General features: G+C 41.6%; 1 protein-coding gene across 1 annotated transcript in view; it reads left to right on the top strand.

The window, feature by feature from the left end:
- Positions 1 to 18,805, top strand: part of botv (exostosin like glycosyltransferase 3) — a 44,200-nt gene extending 25,395 nt beyond the window's left edge. Inside the window, exon 10 of the mRNA XM_075695454.1 lies at positions 67 to 18,805. The gene's annotated coding sequence lies outside the window, so the exon portion shown is untranslated. The remainder of the gene's footprint in view (positions 1 to 66) is intronic.
- The last annotated feature ends 444 nt before the right edge of the window (positions 18,806 to 19,249 follow it).

Below are 19,249 nucleotides of genomic sequence, written 5' to 3'. Positions count from 1 at the left end.
TGCAGTGCAGGAAGCTCAAGGTTATAGGATCCTTAATTATTCTAATGTGTTTTGATTTCGTTGCAGATGCAGACTTGCCACTTAGACAAGGACATAGACAATGGCAGCACCGGCCCCAAGACAGTGGTATTGTTGCTGGCAGTTTTGCTCATAGGTCATGACTGCACCAGCATTTCTGCCCATGACTCATTTCTGAAACCGTTATGTTTTACCGGTAACTGTGAGCGACCTTTGCAAATTTCCACGGCAATACCGTATAGACTCGTGTGAGGGCCTCACCCCCAACTTGGCAGCCCGAAATTTGGAAAAAAATAATCCCACCGGAGGAGCAATTGCGTTCAGTGCCCCTATGCCATGCTCTGCACACTTTCGCGTGCCTCTACTAGACGGCGAGAGCTGCGCGTTGACCTCTGATGCAGTGGTACAGTCGTCGGGGATCCAGGGTGTCCAGCAGTCACCTGCTGCGCCAGCACCATATTAACCAAAAGGTTTGGTCTCGCGTAAGTGCCGCATTTCGTCAAAATTGTGAAAATAAAGTGCGGCCCTTATACGAGTCTATACGGTAATCCTGTAGCCTGAAAAGTCCCCCCCCCCCCCATTCATGCCTCCCATCAGTGTTTCGCTCCCTTGCCTGAGCACCACAAGGAGCGGCCTCCTCTTCCACTCCAGGATTGATTGACACCTACATGGTCCTCCTCCTTGTCCCTAGGTGGCGCTGGCACCAACAGCATCAGTCATCACACTCCAGCCATGGTCAGATAACGATGTCTAGAGTAGCCCTACATTTATGAGCCAGTTGAATCTCGTTATAACGATGTCGCTTCCGACATGAAAGCACCTTTTTTATGTCTGATGTTTGTTATAAGCAATACGCACTGATATAGGTAGGGAACATGAGCAAATTTTAGATTTACTCTGTTATATCTGATAATTTGCTGTATATGCGTTCATTATATCAAGGTTCAGCTGTATGCTAAATGTGACACCTTATGAAATGTGCCACAGAAGAAGAAATGGTACAGCAACAAGTGAATCGCACCGAGGCAGACCAGCTAGCGCTACTACAGGCCAAGCAAAGCGAGACAGCAGAGGTTCGCCATGATGTAATTGTCGTTGCTTCCTTGAGTGCAGATAGTCGCCCAAGACCACTTTCCAAGATCTTAGATATCAGTCAATGAAGCCTCGGAGCAACCTTTACCAATATATATTTCTTTTTGGCCTGTGGTACTGGGGGTTCCCTCTGAAGCATGTCATTATCAGAAAGACATTACTACTGCTCTAGCTGCTGGCGCCCGTTGCACACTGAGTGTGAAAGAGACTTTCTACAGAGCCTAATTAGAAATGATGCAAAATGTGAATGCACCATTCCAAAAAAATTAAAGAAAGAGACACTTCTTAAAATACAGTCAAACCTTGATTTAACAAATATATTCATTCTCCCAGAGCACTTCTGTGGAAGATTACATTTTGCACTTATTCATTTAGTAGATTGATATTGCATCGTAGTTTGAATCATGAAACCTTCCCACTTTGTGAGTGTGCTTTGGCAGCTTTCACACGAAGAAGCTCAATGGATAAGCAATGAACCAACGTCATGCTATTTGCTAGTGTGGCACGTTGTTGGTCTTCATGCAGCTACTTGGTTCATAGTGGAGTGTGAAAACCGTCCAGGAATGTGAAAGCAGAACGTGTGCAAGTTTTTGTAAACTGATAGTCGCAGCCAATTTTATCAATGCCTGGTTGCGCTCTGTGACTATGATGACTATGATGTAATGACAGCATAGCAAACGTGACATGGTGACCATTTTACAGCGAGTCTGTTAAGAGGACTTTCACAACTGCTTTTGTGTGGCCACACGGTGCGGCAGCAGGCTCAGTATCAAATGTCAAAGAACAGCCAGCAATGCAACCTGCATTGGAGTACAGAATTCTTGCTTTGAAACGTAATTATCAATGATTATAATATGAAAGTTACTTTGCATATACCTCGCTCAGATAGAGAACAACTTCTTTACTCATTTTTTCAGTCAGTAAACCATAATTGTTGTTTCTCATGTCGTATTTACTGGCTCCAGGTTAGAAGTCAGCTGGGAGTTTGTACAGCTGTGGCGGTGAGAGCCTATAGGAGCCTGCTTGGGAGCCTTGAATCGGCCGTTTGACTAAGGGGTTGGTGACGAATCATCACTAAGAACATTCAGCCAACATACCCCCAATATTGCTTGAGATGTGTAGCTTGAGAACTCGCTTATGTACAGCTTTGCTGTCTTTAATGAGTTGCTCAGATCGGCACACATCTACAAAGGTTATATATGCGTAAGCATTTCTATGCCTACGCAATGTGGAAACCTGTCCGTCCGTCACATAAGATGAACGCTTTCAAGATAGGGCCCACATCAGCGAGTGAATTGAGCTTCGTGCTGTCTCTCACTTAATGCAAAATAAGCTGCAAGAACACAGTGCACATGAAGCTATCAGCACTCGCTTTCAAGATAGAGGTCCGCGGGGCCGCACCATACGCAGCTGCTTCCAGAGTATAGTTGGTGATGGTTCGATGCGGATGGGTAAGGCACTAAAGAGCATTAATTGCTTATAATGATCGGAATGCATCAGCACACCTGGCGCAGTAGTTCGCTTGCATCATCAATTCACCTTGGGCCGCCATTCATAGCAGTTCGTGTCGCCATAGCACTGTCATTTATGCAGTTTAACTTCAATATAACGAGGGCGGTAAAATCGGCAATTTGCTTCGTTATATCAAAATTTCATTCTATTGAAACTGAACTTTTTATACAAATAAGTACAGTCGCCGATCGATTTTTCTTGCATGATAAGTGGCCGCAGAATTTTCCGAATTATTGAGCAAATGAAAAAAGCAAATTTGGATGAGAAAACAATTCATTTTGATAAATTTGGGAGCTGGCAACAAATGATACGGTTTCATACCACGTACATCGACAATATCTTATCGGCGGCACAAATTAAGCATACATATAAGCCACGCTTTCGCATGCGCTTCGGCCCCGCGGCTGATAGCATCGCCCGCACTGAGACGATGCTATCAGGAAAAGCGCCGGCAGTGGGGAACGAATGCTTTGTCTGCCTCTCACTCCTAAGGGCCATCAAAACTTGAGATTGCGCAACCTCCAATACTAAACGCGCAGTAAGACAGCTTACATGGTGCCATGTCATCTTGCCACACCCACTCTTTGCGCACATGGCAGATTACTTCTAAAGCATGGTGCGCGGCTGTGTTCGCGCTCAGCCGCGCGTACAGCCATGCGCAACCACAGCCGAGATGTGCGCCAACTTGCCCCCACTCCGCCCCCTCACGTGTGCTTGACTCCATTGCCATGGGCTTGCTCCCCTCCCCCTCTTTCCCTTTGCTCGTGGCACTCGTGACACCACCATCTTGTCTCACCCTTGCACACTTTCACTTGCACCTGAAGCACACAGTTTGTGGGGCATGATAGGATCTTATCGCACTTGGACCTTATACGGAACATCATGCGGTCACTCTTGTCGCGCCACGTGCAAATTGAGAAGTGTGTTTGCAAACAGCCGCTTGTAATTCAATCATTTGACCATCTGCATCCACGGAAGTTTCCATTTATTGTCTCGGCATACCTTTTTGGCGGCAGTGAAATTACTTTATATTGAAATTGCATACAAACGCACTTCGTTTTATGAGGTTCTAAATATATGGTTTTCTATTAACAAGAGGTTATGAAAAGTTAAATATTTCGTTATATTGAAGCTCGTTATATTGCAGTTTGACCCTTTAAGGATCGAATTTTTTCGCCATATGCGACCGCCCAGGGTCGATTTTTTTTTATTGCAGATTCCAATTCTTCTTAGGCACTTATTTCGAAAAAAATTTACGGTAATTTTTTTAGGGTGACCGTAAAGTGAGAAAAAAATATTTTGCGTTGGTATATATGTACTCTTCATTCATGAAGAACAACAATAAAAAAGGAAATAAACTTATCAGAATTAAAAATTTGATGCATTGTTATACACATAGTTCAAGGCTTTGAAAATGCGCACATGAGAATATTTCCCAACTCTCACCTGTTCCTGCTCTTGCACTAATATTTATAAGTTATATTTATAAGCGTAACTGAACTGCGTAGGTGCGTGCACTCAAGAAAACTGTGTGGTTGTGTGCCCGTCAAAAAAGCAAAACGTCTGACAAACTTCCGCTAATCTTCGTCTTATCGCCGACCAGAGGCAATTAGTTTTCGCGAGTGTCAAAAAAAAAAGAAGCAACGAAAACGCATGCACGGCGGCATCCTTCCTATGTCCACCCATGTGAGCACTAAACAAGCAAGAAACAAGCAGTCGCCCTTTGAGTGATTAGTCACGAGATAGCCATCAGTTTTGCAAGCAAAAGAAGCCGAAACTGCCCGCGAAACTAAGCCCAAACCGCACCCGCCCACACACGCGCCAATGCGCGAGTGGTAGTATATAGACGTGCGGGAGCAAACCAGCTCTAAAATAAACCATGCAACAAAAACCGTGCGAGGGAGGCGCAAGAAAAAAATTACCTGTGTCCACATAGTGGCAGCACATGATAGAAAAAGAAAAAGTTAGGAAATGGGCACGCTTTTTAAACGTACAGAAGGCGCCGTAAATATACGGCATCGACCATTTTCGGACTTGTTCGCGGCGCCGTATATTTACGTCATTGTCCCTCAAAGGGTTAACTGTACTGGTCGGATCAAGTTTCATAACACTGATAACGACACTGGGTTGCGTGGAGATAAGCTTGAGACACAGTGCTCATGAATAATTATACAACTCTCAGAGGAGTTTCTGCATTAATTGTTTTGTTAGTGATTCACGCACACCAGTATTGGCAGCGAAGCTCTTGTGCTGGCTAACATGGCTTCACTGCTTAGTCTGTTTTAGCTACAAGGAAAAAAAGTGTGCTGCAAGCGCCTCTTCAGCTAAAGTAGCTGGTGACTGTGCCAAGGCACTTGCGACAACTTTCGTATTGTAAGGTGATGCGAGGCTCACTGCAACCAAGCCAGAAGTTCTTTTACGCTTAGCATTAGTGTGAGAACTCAACTGCAATACGAATGGTAGCCATCTGTGACATATCTGCGAACAAAATAATGGCACATTCGGCTGGTCGCTTTTGAGTGCTTTAGTGTGCTATGGCACAGTGCTTTACAATTGGCTGGTCAAAATGGAGTGCTCAGAACACATCCTGCACTTTCAGCCCTGAGCAGTCTTGAGTGTGGTGCTCTGAAAGAGCGCCGTGCTCAGGGCTGCTCACAGCTTCAACATGGGAGCACCATGGAGCTTTGATCACATAGCTGCTGCAGCGTCCGTTGTTAGCGACGTGGCTTGTAGTGGCGGGTGCACGCTGGTGTGTAGCTTGTTGGTCCGTTATATTTGTTTACAACAGAAGCACTGTTGTGGCCTCCGATTGCTATGGCAAGTGGTTGTACGTTTGGCTTGGGCACACTTTCTCTGGCTTTAATCTAGAGCAGGCTTGGTACCATTCAGATCCAAGTTGAAACATAGTAGGAACCAGTCTAATGTACCACAGGTCAACTGTGACTCCTCATTTCTACAGAGATAACATTTTCGGTGAGCAGTGACAATCGGATCCAACATGTGTGTTGAGTGTGTATAACATTTTTATTGCATCATTGCCCAAATTTCTCTTGAACTCTCATTGAAAGAGACAGTAAAGGCAAATAATAAATGAAAGTAAGCTGATGGATTAGTATTTAGAGTTCTCCAAAGCATTATGTTTACTAAGAACAGAGCTTCCATAAGTAAGAAAAGAACACAAACATAAGACAGAATTGATGCCACTACTGTGAAAATATAGTAATAGTACTGGCTGTCACAATGTCACACTGGCTGAAGTCACTGACTGATAATATTATGTTGCATTTCATCATGAAAGAAAAATTCGGTTAACTTTTAAAATTTGTAATTGCCTTTATAAGAATGCACTAATGCTGTCTATTTAATACATTTTCATACAACTCAACTGGAAGGGAGCGTGGGGCCCCTCCCTGAGGCCTGTGTGTCAGATCAGTCAGCAGCATATTGCAGAGCATGTTATGCAAGATTGCTGGTGCAGCTACAAGGGAACCCGTTTGTCATGTGCAACTTGAATTGCGAAAGAATTGTGTGGCTTTTTCAGCCAGTTTTCTCTGCAACTAAGCCATCCCTTGCCATAAAGCAAATGTTTCATGTTTTCTCGAAGTGTAATTTAACATTATAGATTGATTCAATGTTTGTCATTGGTGCCCTTTAAGCTTCGTCATTCAAAACATGCTAAATGACTGAGTTGTTTTCTTTCTTTCTTTTTGCATTTATAAAAGGAACTAATTTCACTTTGCCAAAGCTTTTGATTGAACTTTTTGTCTTCAGGTACAACTTGATTAAATCAAGGTTTGACTGTATCACTGTCAGCATGATTGGTTCACCATGAGTCATTAGAAGTGGACAAGACCAAGAAAAGAAGTAATATATTGTAGCACGATACAATTCGAGTCAGCTTTATTTTTATGTTGCATCATTTCAAGTGCGTTGGCTTTATTTTGGTGCAACAGTAAATGCCCTGCACTTCGGTGAGCCGGGTCATGTTAAATGTTACGTCACGGGCATATGGAATGTGTTGTTGAACATGGTTTAACATGTTTTGTTTTATAATTTTGCATGCGCACTGTTCAAATTTCTAAGCTGACATTTCGTAGCGACATGTCTTTGGTTGAAAGCGTGTGTCTCGGGCTAGGGGGCCACAAGGTGGCTCTTCGCAACACTTTGGCTAGCACTATCTCAAGACACTCTGTGTTGTTTTCTTGTTTTTCAACCTTTTGTATAGCACCAGTACCTGTTGTTCTCATGTCTGCCATAAACATGGATGGCAGGTCACGTTTGCTCCTATTTGACCGCAGCTAGATTTCAGACCAAAGTGGATCTAAGGAAGTTGCAAGTTTGAAGTAAGTTTTTATTCATGAATTCATCAGAACTGTGTGCATGTGTTGTCGCATTGGAATCAAACAGCTGTCAATCACTGTAATTGCTACAAAGTTGGTTTGTAGGAAGAGGATGTGGACTTTTCAAGGCCTATCTGTTGCATTAATTCTCATAAAGTTAGATTCTTGTGGTGATGTACCAGAATTGATACTTGGCTTAATGACCAATGCTATGTTCATAAGAGGCCTATCATATCTTTGAGGTGAACGCTTGCTCCTCGGTACTTTGTCTTACCAAATGTGTGCGGTGCAGTTAAAGTTCTGGATCACATCAACCAATTAGGTAAGAGAGCAAGGGAAGAGGCGTCTTCGGTTCCATTATGCTCTGTTGATAGTGCATCCGTGATCCTTTCGTCCAACTGACATCATGCATAATAGCATTAGTGCTGGGCAATGATTGAGCTATTCTCCCAGCTGTGATTCCTGATTGGTCGACACTTTATGTAGCCTTTACTGCACTACATAGGTTCGGTGGCACAAAAGTACATATGTACAGTATGTACCTATGAATGAATCGGAAGGGAGCTGCAAAAGGCTGTAAACTGCCCATGACACAATTAAAAGCACATGGCAAAGCCACTTGCGGCTTGGTAGTTTGAACATTTTGTTCAAATGGCAAGTGCATTGCAGGCAGTTGTTGGGAGCAGGACCGGCACATATGTACTGGAACTTACATTTTTTTCATCACTTCCATTCAACCCTTTGCTGGCAAGTAATGATTTGCATATCTTGATTTGGTGTAAGAAAGCAGGACGGCTCTTTCCGTGTGATGGACAGTGTAGAGGAAGTAGGAGAGTGACGGAAGGACCGACAGACACATTCCCAGCTATAGTTTACTGATCAAGCAGCAGTGCTTATACTATACAAAAGAAAAAGGAGAGATCATATTGTATCTGTGAATAACATGGAAACATATATTATTTCAAAAAACTTTGAAGGAGCCCTGAAACAGTTTTTGAACATAGTAAGAAAATGCTGCCAGTTTGTTGTAGAGGCTGCTGTGAACGTGTGAACCAAATGCTACTGCACTTCAGGCAGCATGGAATTTACAATCTCGAGTCAAAATCAGTGAAACCTCACTTGCTCTCGCTTCCTCAATGCCGTCATGCAGCGTCATTGAAAACAGCTGGACCCACCGATGCTATTGGCCAATTTCGTGATTGCGAGAGCATTCTCAGTAATGCATAATTGCTAATTTTGAATTAAATAAATGAAAAATATATATGTCTGCCATCTCAAAAAGACAGAAAAATTACTTCGTCTTTGCACTGTGCGTAGCTGCACCAGCTATGCATGGCCTCTGAGATGCCATGCTCTGTAGTGTAGTGTACTGTGGCCACCACAGGGTGCCTTGACGAGCCCTTTCACCACCGTGACAGTCATCTTTTTTCTGGAGCTTTGCCCTCTTGGCTTCTCTGCTGTGTAGCTTCCAGCATACTAGCAGCGTTTAAAAGAGAGAGAAAGTCAGTTATCGGTGTGATAACTCCACATATAGTCAAAGGATTCAAAAAATTCTTGGCATGAGATTCTTGAGACAACATCCTTTCATGGTGAGGCCATATTATTATTAGTTAGAGAAGTGTTTCAGGGCCTCTTTGACCCTCTATTGACGAGTGTTGTCTACAAGCAACACAAGCAACAGATCAGATTTTTTTTTTTTTCTTGCTGAGTTTCGGTATTGAGTATGAAGTTTCTGGTCTATGGTTTCTGGTTTACGAAGTCTTTGGGCAGCACTGAATCACAGGCAGCAAGGGTCATTTGTCGGTTTAAAGCAGAAACACAGGACAAGAAAAACAAACTTTGGCACTCGACTCACTTTCTTTTAAAAGCATGGTCAGAGGCGACAGACCGATGCATAATCTCCGGCTACAGTGGTGTCACATGTCACATAAAGCAAATGAAATGTGTACCTAAGTTCACATATGAGAAGACCTGTCTGTACAAATTCCAAATGAAACCATAGGTAGCTTGGAGTGAAGCCCACTTCCAGTTTTCTGCCTGTTGTTCCGTCTTATTGCTGAAAAAGTTCTGGGAAAACATTTTTTAAAATTTTAATTGGTTATGCTTATTCTCGATGTGTTTACCCACTTGGATAGATAACAAACATCTTTTTCTGGTATTTATATGCACCGTCATTAAAAGGTTAAAGAAGAAAACCTGGAATAAATAAGACCATATATCAGAAGAAAGTGTACTAAACAAGAATGTCTGTATATTCCTGATGAAAATCAGTGTTTGACCAATGGAATCCAGTTGAAAGTGCATATCTATCTGTCCTTTCATTGTCCTGTGCCTCCTGTGCCGTTTGAACCCTGCAGTCATACCACCTCGCTGAGTTCTCGATGGAGCTCCTCTTGGGTAGTACTCACGCTTTTTTGTGCTTCAGAACTTTGTTAAATCACTCCTGGTTTAGTGATTTGCCAGTTACATTGGTGCAGTCTCTGTAATATGTCCAGAAGCTCCTGTGTAATGCTTTCCTGCTGTATACGCCACCATTCCTGCACATTCTTCTTTGCACTTCTGGCAAGGAAGTCTGAAACAGTTTTCAGGCAAATATGCCACGTAATTTTCCAGGGCTTAGGGCACTGGCCATGCAGATCTCATTTCAAAAGTGTGGTGTGTGCGTCTAACGTGGGCTCGGATGCTGGTAGCAGAGGACATTGAAGGCAGAAGAGTACTCCACTAGCTGGGAGCTCAAGATTGCATTGGTGGTGGTGGCTACTGTTCATTTCAAACCATATTCAGTTGACTGTCGGGAGTGGACCTTCTATTCAGGCATTTAGCATTCTTCTGCAAAAGTAAGCGAAGACTAAGGGATTGAAAAAAAAAAAAAATGCAGTGAAAAAGTTGTAAATCTGAGAATTCTGTCAACTGCCGCTGCTAGAGCTTTTAAAATGGACACTTAATAATGTTAGGTTGAATTGTATTAGTAAAATGGCACTTATCAAATAGTGAAACCTTGGAAAAGAATTTTCGCAAGTGCGAAAAGATGCAAAAAGAAGTGAAGAGTAGCGACACTGAACTGAAGTTCCTGTAACAGCTTGCCATGGCATCAGTGATTTCGATAGCATCGGCTTTTACCTATTGAATTGTTTATCAGTAAAGAAAGGCTACGTTGCATTTTAAAGGAGCTGAAGACTGGAATTGCCAAGCTAACTTTCCTCGTGCCGAGGTGGCCCAAATACAACATACATTAAAATCCATGACGTCACTCTGAAGTTCCATCACGTAAGTTCTGATGTGATATTCGAAAAGTGGAATTTTTTATTTCATTTTCTGCTGCAGTAATAAACCTTTTCTGCCACAAAATAAGAATAATAATTTTGACAGAACGCTTTATCAACCTGTTGTACCCGGGTCACAAGGGACACTTGCGATTGCGATCGTGCTGTATCAGGATCAAATTTCTTTACCACAATTGACTCCCCTCTGTAGCTGGCATGCATGAGCCAATTACAATCAAGAAATTTTATCACAGTTGAACACCATTGCGATCTAGCTCAATTGTGATCAAGCCCTGTTGTAATCTAAAGGTGTTGAGGTGACTGGAGTGTTCTTTGATGTTCTCTTTGGAGTCTCTTTAAGGGGAACAAAACTGACATGTCCATTCACAGTTTGTGTAAATTCTTTACTTCAATTAACTCGATTTGCAAAAGCCCTGTTCACAAAATATTTGTGCACTCATATGAGTGGTACCTATATCAATTTTGCCTTCTTCAGACACTCTAGGAGCAGTTCACATGCTTCTTATTATTATGTATGGTAGCTCATGTGGTCAGAAAAATAGTTATAGCAATATGGAAATGTAAACTTGATGCTTCAGCTTTCTTCTTTTAGGTCTTCTGGTTTTCCTTAACTTTTCTCTTAACAAAAGTTTGAGGGCCTAGGCCAAAACCCTGCTCCCAGCAGCTGTTAGAATTTTATCTTGTTTCTTTCTTCTTTTAAATGCTGCAGCTTTCATTGAGACTAGCTCATCATTTGCCTAATGACAGCATTTCTGCATTTCGCATGTACTGCAATAAGCAAGGCAAAAGCTAAATCTTTCTTTTAATATGGCGAGAAATGAGTCACAAGTTGTAGCACGTGAGGAAGGCATACCTGAGGCATACATATTTGTCAATGAAGGGGCAAAAAACTTTGTTTCATGTTCTCGCTTTCACCGTACATTGATTTATGTCCCTATGTTCTGTTTCCTGATCATTCTAATGCTCCTGATGTGATGTGGGAAAAAATGTTCAATCACAGCGAAAACTGAGAAGTCTAAAAAAAATCTGCGAAGCTTGACTTTGCAGTGAGCCAGCTGCATTTAAGGAAGTTGCCATATATTTATACTTTTCTTTAGGCCTGTGCCATACGTAAACTGCAGTCTAAGGTTTTTGACTTTGTCTTTTCAGTATTTATCTGTACAACATGCATACAAAACTTTTTTTCACTGCACCACGAGTTTGGCAAACGCATGCCAGCCCTCGGTTGAAACTTAGTCACTGACAGTAAATACTAAGTTGAATGAGGTTGATAGATTGAATTTTTGAAAGGCAAAACAGGTCGTTCTTATCCACGAGCAGAAGCGCAGCAAGCTAGACTTGGCGACGCTATCTTAACGCTCCCACACCAGCTCGCCTTGATGCGATGGATTTTGACAGCAGCTTCCTGCATTTAGTGAATTTTTTTACCAGCCCAGCGGATGCATTTCGTATGCATTGCATATGAAAGGGAAGCAGAGGTGCAGCCTGCCAACTTTTGGGAGCTTTCCCTACACGTAAATGGCCCAAATGCACAAAAATGTCATGGAACTTGGGAGGCCATACTTGATGTCGCAGGCACAGCAAGTTGGCTGCTGTGTTCAAGAAAAGAGGTCTGGCTGGTATTTACAAGCTCTGCTATTTGGTGTACATTCAAAATAGAGAACAGCATCAATGATGAGGCAAGACATATACGAACAGTGCACCTGTGCAGTTTGTATATCTCTTGTTTCGTCGTCTGCGCTTTTCTCTATGTGGAAGTCTGGCTTTCACTTTCTCCACTTGTTGCTATGAGGCAATGCAAAGAAGGCTGTTGCAATATGCTCTACCTACCTAAACTGATGCAATGCTTCTTCTTGGTGTCCCTTTAAACATTGGCTGTCCTTGTCGCAAGTGTCAATCTCCAAGACTGCATCTATTTACTTTTAATGCTGTTTCTCTTGTACTTCTAGTCAAGTGTCTAGAACATGTAAATATCCAGTCTGAACGGTTTTCTGCTCCATATACGTTAGTATTGCGAGCCGTTCTCCTTATTTTTTTACAGTACACTTTGTGACTTTTGCTTCGGGCGTCTTCATATTTTTCATGAGTCTTTCTTTGTTCATTCATCCAGTCACTTTACTGTAGTTTGCATGCATTTCCTTATCTATGTTTATGTGATCAAATGGGTGTGTTTATTATCATTGTGTGCTTCCTATGCTTTTCCTTCATCAGCAGTTGAAAATAGGCTGTAAAACAATACCTCTGTCTTTTTTGTCTTTCCGATGCAGAAACTCAGTATGCAACAGTGAATGGCATGGTTTTGTGGCAAAATGGAATTATTGGGGATATAAAAACATAAATGGGCCCTCTGACACCTTTCAAGAAATGTGTGCTATGTGTCACATTGGAGGTCACCACTTCACAAATATTTTTGTACAAAAATATAAATATGTTGAGTGTACTGCATACAAACACATACAGAGTTGTCAGCAATCAAACTCTGCCCCTGGCATGTCTTCATGTGCTACTCTCTTTAATTTTTTTTTATTTTTTAAGATGTTCAAACCAGCAGTGCTGTATCAATGCATATGGATTTAGGAGCATTCATATGCACACACATACACCGAAGCGCGATTTTAAGTTGGTGTCATATCCAGAAGTTCTGCCGATTTGCCACCAAATTAGGCAGACTACCATTTAGATTCTCATTTCACCGGTGAGGCATGTTGCATTAATATCTTTTTTGTTAAGCATTGCCATATGCTAGTGATGGCACACGGTTAATTAATCAAGTTTCTTTAATTTAGTTTTATTTTAATGTGTGCATGAATCCTGGATATGCCATCAATATGTTGCCTTTTTTCTTCTGTTTGAATGCTTCAAATTAATTTCTTTACAATGGCATCTCACACGAAATACTGAAAGCAACAAAATCTGTAGCATGGTGGCACACACCTGATGGCATCAACCCACACCCAGAAGGTGAAGTGCATTCATCTCTGTTGTGCTCTCACACTTGCATGTAAAATATATTTTTTTTTTTCAGTGTTTGCTAATAAAGCATGTTTTTATTAGTCTGCTCAACTATACGGTAAGCATGTTATCTATAGAGCTCACATGTGCTATATTTCTTGTGTTGCTTGAGGCAAATTTATTGAAGAAAATATGAAGCCTCCCTGGTAGCATACCTGCGTGACACCACCTGTGACCCCATCATCATGCTGAGCTTTGTTATTGGCATGGCCTTCAAGATGTGTACTATGTGCAGTCTGATCTTCAAGGCTGTAGCGTACCGGCACAGTGGCATTGTGCTTTGCCTACAGGTGGTGCTACTACTTTGTCGGTCATAAGATTTCTACACTTTTCGGTTCTGAGGGAGGCACACGTTACTCGTGTGACATTTGAGGATACCCGGCTAGTGGCTATAGTGTATTATCAGCAGGTCACAACAAACACGAAAAGTGATGGGGACTTCTACAAGTTTTCAGGAAAGGGCAAGCAAACTTCTGGGCAATATCATGGTCCTTTTGCAGCTGGTGCAGTAATGGTATGTTGGCTCTTGCCCTTAGGGTATCATTGCCCAGTGACTGGGCAGGTTTATCTGGCATGTTCAAAAGCTGTCATGGGGTCCCTTTATGACACTTGCTGAACATTCGGTTGGCATTGCATCTGTCTTTCATATTGTTTGCTGTTGATTCTGGCTGTTTTATTGAGTCGTGCTGTTGTGTTCACTGTAACCAATTTCTTCACTATGTCTTCATGTTTGCCATCACTAGCTTGTCTGGTTGTGTGCACATTGTATGACAGTATTGTGCTTTTTAAGGGCTCACTCTTTTTGAGCTGGGGAAACCAAGATTTTGTTGTGTCCACTGGTGGATTGTCTTGGCTGCCTTGTTTACTTGCACACTCTTTGTGACCAATGCTAGTTGCAATCTTAGTATGTAGCTGCTTGAATACGAGATATTTGGAGAAAAAAATAAGTACTTTGTAAATGCAAAGTTAGCATTACTTTTGCACTCACCCTCAAAATTTTTTGAACTGCAAGATGAATGAAGCACACAGACATCTTCCCTTATGGCACTACTGCAGAGTAGACAGATGCTGGCAAGAAGAGACTGTGACTGGGCATATCTCAACCTTTGTTCAGAGTGTGAGTTTGTGAAATATTTTTGTATAAGGAGTTCATAGCAGAGCCACAGATTCCTGTTTCCAACATAGATTCCTGTAGCATTACCAGTTTATACATTGTTTTTGTGTGCCTTGACACTCTGATAATCTTACCCCCCCAGGACACACACTTACACATATACAAAGTCTATGTTTGTACACCCCCACCTCTGTTCATTGTAACCTCACTACTGCTGTGACTTACTATCAAAGTGTGAGCAAGGAGGAAATGGCACGTAGCACTGTCTAAGAAGGAATCAACATTCTGATAGTACAATCATACCAGTTTCTTGCTGGCCTCAGGCTGTGACGTAGTGTTTCTTTTACAGTGTAAACTGATACGGTTGACTTCTGTTAATTTGACATTGGTTACTTCAACTTTTCACACAGTTCGATCACAATCAATAAACTGCATAAGGCCTTGTACGAAGGAGTATATATTCAGGGTAGAACCTACTAACTCGTCATTGAGATTTCAGACATTGGTTGTGGATCACTGTGGTAGAGAATCGACAGCAGGCGTCATACAAGATTGTCAGCCGGGCCAAGCATGCAGACGGCTGAAGCGAGGTTCTGTCTATTGCAAGGAGAGTGAAGTACTTGTGAGAAATATGCCAGTTGCATATTGCTCTGACATTCTGCATACAGTGCAGACGGCAAAACAGCAGCAAGGGTTAACACTAGATGACATGGGCATTGTGTTGGCCCATTATTTGTGTTGCTTCTAGAATTTTGAGTTCTAACCAACTATCTCACGACTAGAACATGGAGAGGCTCTTAATCGTTTACGATTGCTAGTACTGCAGCTGCTCATGTTAACAAGCTCTGCCCACAAGTAGGGAGTTGAATCTGAGCAAATGATGGTTCAGTTTGATGGAGAGCTGTTTAACAGATCTTATGGATTATGTATTTGAGCCATTCTCTCATGCCCTCTCAGTGTCAGATTACGAGAAGTCAACTGATCAGATTGTATTTTGGAGTTTTGTGTCTGACCTGTTCACAATACAGGTGGAGTATAGAGAGTATGTGTCTTTTATGAGCCTGCACAACTGTTTGTAGCGCTGCAACTGTAGATACTGAATAGTGATGTGTGTTTATGAGTTGCATTTGTTACTGTTACCCTGCACAGTGTTTCTGTTCATTGTCATCGTACCCAGTCAGTGTTGCATCATAATGTGCTGATGTACAGTCCCTAGGCTATAAAAAAAAAAAACATCTGCAATAATCCATGTACTAATATGTAATAGCTCATTATGCTTTTCAGTACGTCCCATTAGAGTTTAGAGGGCGAGACTTACCAAATGGTTTGAGGTCCTGCACATGTTTTAATGCTTCTAGACTATCACAAATAGTAAAACAAAGAAACGTCTTCCATGCCTGTAACGCACAGCCCCATTACAATTGCTCCATTTCCCACTTAATCAGCACTTTTTAGTTGGGGAACAAAATAATTTCTTTATTAATTATCCTCCTGGAACTGTGCTGCCAATTTTAAAGGAAGCCTTAATTTAAGTCGCATACTGGTAGTTCTTGCGACGCGCGCTTGTGTTCTTGCTTGCACAGAGATTTTTGTCTTCATTGATCGGCGGACTACACTACTTACCCTTGTGAGGAATTTTGCATTTTAAGAGGAAGTTATTGCTTTTGAATGGTTGTCTAGCAGATGTGAATTGCTTTGTACAACGAAGCTCCATGGCCTGTTTAGAAGGCATCTAGCATTATTACATAATTTGAAAGCTGATCATTTTGATATAGCAAGTTTTTTTTTCTTTTCATATGAGAAAAAAATATCTTATTCCATTTGTGTGAACAGCCACTTAATTCTAGCCTCCTCACATGCCCATTTATCATACCTCAAGTGTAGTTTCTGCATTGAATAGGACTATTTGTGTACTTCATACTTTTTGAGTATATACTATAGTGGCACTTAAGCAAAAGTTCTTGGAGACTGAAAATTTGGTTCATTCAATTGAACTTTTGTTTAGGCAAAGTGCGAAGTGTTGTGGAAATTTGATAGTTCTAAAAGCACAAAGTGCTGTTAGCGTGACTGAAGTACAAAACAAAGGATTGAGTTCTATCACAGATTCCAGGTGTCTTTTGCACAAACAACAATCATGCTCCTGAATGGCTGGCGACATATCTTGGAGCAGCCTATCTTGCTGTTAATCCTTTATCGGTGAGTGTTGCTTGTAGGCAACGTACCAGAAAAGCTTGTTTTTCTTGCTGAGTTTCGGTATTGAGTACGAAGTATCTGGCCAAATGTGTTTGACCAACACTGAATGACAGGTAGCAAGGGTCATTGACTGGTTCAGAGCAGGAACACAAAATGAGGAAAAGGAAGTTTGGCACGTGACTTGCTTTCTTTTCAAAGCTCGGTAAGGGTAGACAGACTGGTGCAAGATCCCTGGCCGTGAGGGTGTCATACACGTTATGTAAAGCAAATAAAATGTATACCTATGGTTTACATATGACGAGAGCTGCCTGTAAAAATTCCAAACGAAGCCATAGGTGTCTTGGAGTGAGGCCCGCTTCCTGTTTCCTGCCTGGCGTTTCCTCCCTATTGCCAAAAGGTTTCTGGAAAATATTTTTTCTTATTGTGGAATATGCATATTCTTGATGTATTTTGCACATTTAGATAGGAATTTTAAACGTTTATTTTTTCAGTATTCATATGTGGTTGTGATTAAAGGGTTAATTGTTAATAGTGTGGTAATCTATAATTCTTTGATGTTATGAGTTTTTCACTTCTGTTTTTAAAAGGTAGCTTACAAACTTGTTAAAACTAGCATTTTCTTCCATTTTAATTGTTACAGAGCTACAATGTGGTTAGTCATATGTAGTCAAAAGCTTTCCAGTATTTAACTGAATTTCCAAGAAGAATAGCTAGTTGAGCTGGCAGCAAAAAAATGCCTAGTGCATTTATTCTTTCCTTCTTTACCTTTTCCTTCTTTACATAAAAGAATGTGTGGACCTCTGTGCACCTCTGTTTTTGTGATGTCTATGTCTGGTAATTCACTTTGAAGTTATCTGGCACTAGTATAGTTTTTTACCTTCAGTGACGACCAAAAAGAAAAAAAAAAATGCTTGGAGTGTTCGCAGCTCAGTGTACTAGCCTTCACAGCTGCTGAAAGACTTGCGTGCAGCTTTACTTGTGTTTGTGGAATAACGTTGCAGACAGTGCAAAGTCTGAGCAAGTATTGCATAATGAATCCTTACCAACTAGCTCAGCTTTCTGTCATTCTATGAGCAAGTGTGGGCCATTTTGTATGTGGCATTCATAGACTTCTCAGAGACTCTCCAAAGGCATCCTCGAAGCGGTCTTGTCGGCCATTTTCTGTGCATAAACATTTCACTATCTTTCATCACTTATGATAGGCCAAGATGGCTTCTGTTACATCACTTGAAGACGTGAGCTACCATTTTTTTTTTTTTTCGAGGAACAGCAACCTGTGTTAGTATATTGGTGGAAAAAGATGCAAAAGAATATCCGGAATGGTTGCATGTAATTGGCTGAGTGTTGTAAGCATTGCCGTCTTCTGATCTGCGCACTCCTGTACCACCTGGCATTCCCATGATGACAAAAACAGTACAAATCCATAGTAAGAAAAAAAAAGTGACTGTCACTAAGAGTCTCTTGGGGCAGATTTTTTTTCATTTACCTCTCACTGTTACAACCTGCCGAGTGCAATGTATGGGGAAGTGGCTGTTCACACAAAACCAGTCGTACTGTTGTCACATGTCTGATCCGGTGTTGTGATGCTAAAACAGCAACCATGTGCCGCTTCAGTGTCGCAAGCTGTGTCACGACACATGCTACTGTCACCTTATTTGATGTGTCTCTTCACATCATCAGCGTATTTATTCCATGCTGTAATGGCAGTTGAATTCCACTTTGTGTGTCTTTCACTTAAAAGTAGCTGAAACACCGACCCTATTCCAGTCATCACAGTATTGGCAATGCGTAGTGTTAAATGAATGTGCTGACACTAAGAAAACATGTTATAATTGTGTCTCACATAGTAATGCCACTTTGGAGCCATATCCAACAGATCAATCGTGCAACCTTATGCGTCAATTTTTGAGCAATCTCGAGACAAAAGTGTCCTCTCTGAGATCTCGCAACATGTATTTCATGCGAGGGCGGTGTCACATAACGTTTACATAAGCTTTTTTTTTCTTTGCTTGCTGCTTGATACCACTCTGTTTGTGCTGTTGCCCGCTTTGGCATTCTTTCCATCTATTGATTCATGTGTTTGCATTTGGTGCTGTGTACATTTTTGCTGCACAAGTATGCCTCCCTGTGTTCACTTTGTTTTCCGGGACAAAGCTAAGCACCAAATGCCAGTGTTAGCAGTGGGGCTAAATCATACCATCGCAACAGACTTTCTGTAATAAATTTCTTTTTTATTATGAGTAGTCTAGTGTGTTATTACTTGTCCTTTTAAACGGGTGTTCACCAATACCATGGCAATGTTCAATTTTGCTGCTCTGTTTCCTCTAATCTGTCCATGGTTTCTGTACTTTGGGTTATAGCAGGCACCAGTACGAAATAATTTGTACCTTGGCTGCTGTAGTGAATCCACATGCTTTTATGTGTTGTACTACCTGCATGACATGCATACTTTGCTGGCATCTTTGCTGAGCTACGTGCCCGCATGCACGTGTATTCCATTGGTCCTGTTGAACTGTTATAGCCAGGCTAGGACCTCAATGGTAACAAGTAACGAACACGCAACTTATTCCATCACCCTAATACAAAAGTTTTGTACCTTGTTTCACAAAGATTAGCTGATAGGATTCTATTATATTACAAATGAGCCTTTAATACTAAACCATAGGTCAACGAACTTACTCACG

This window comes from Dermacentor variabilis, chromosome 6, assembly GCF_050947875.1.
Source record: "Dermacentor variabilis isolate Ectoservices chromosome 6, ASM5094787v1, whole genome shotgun sequence".
In the NCBI taxonomy this organism is placed as follows: domain Eukaryota; kingdom Metazoa; phylum Arthropoda; class Arachnida; order Ixodida; family Ixodidae; genus Dermacentor; species Dermacentor variabilis.
This window is presented reverse-complemented; position numbering and strand designations above follow the sequence as displayed.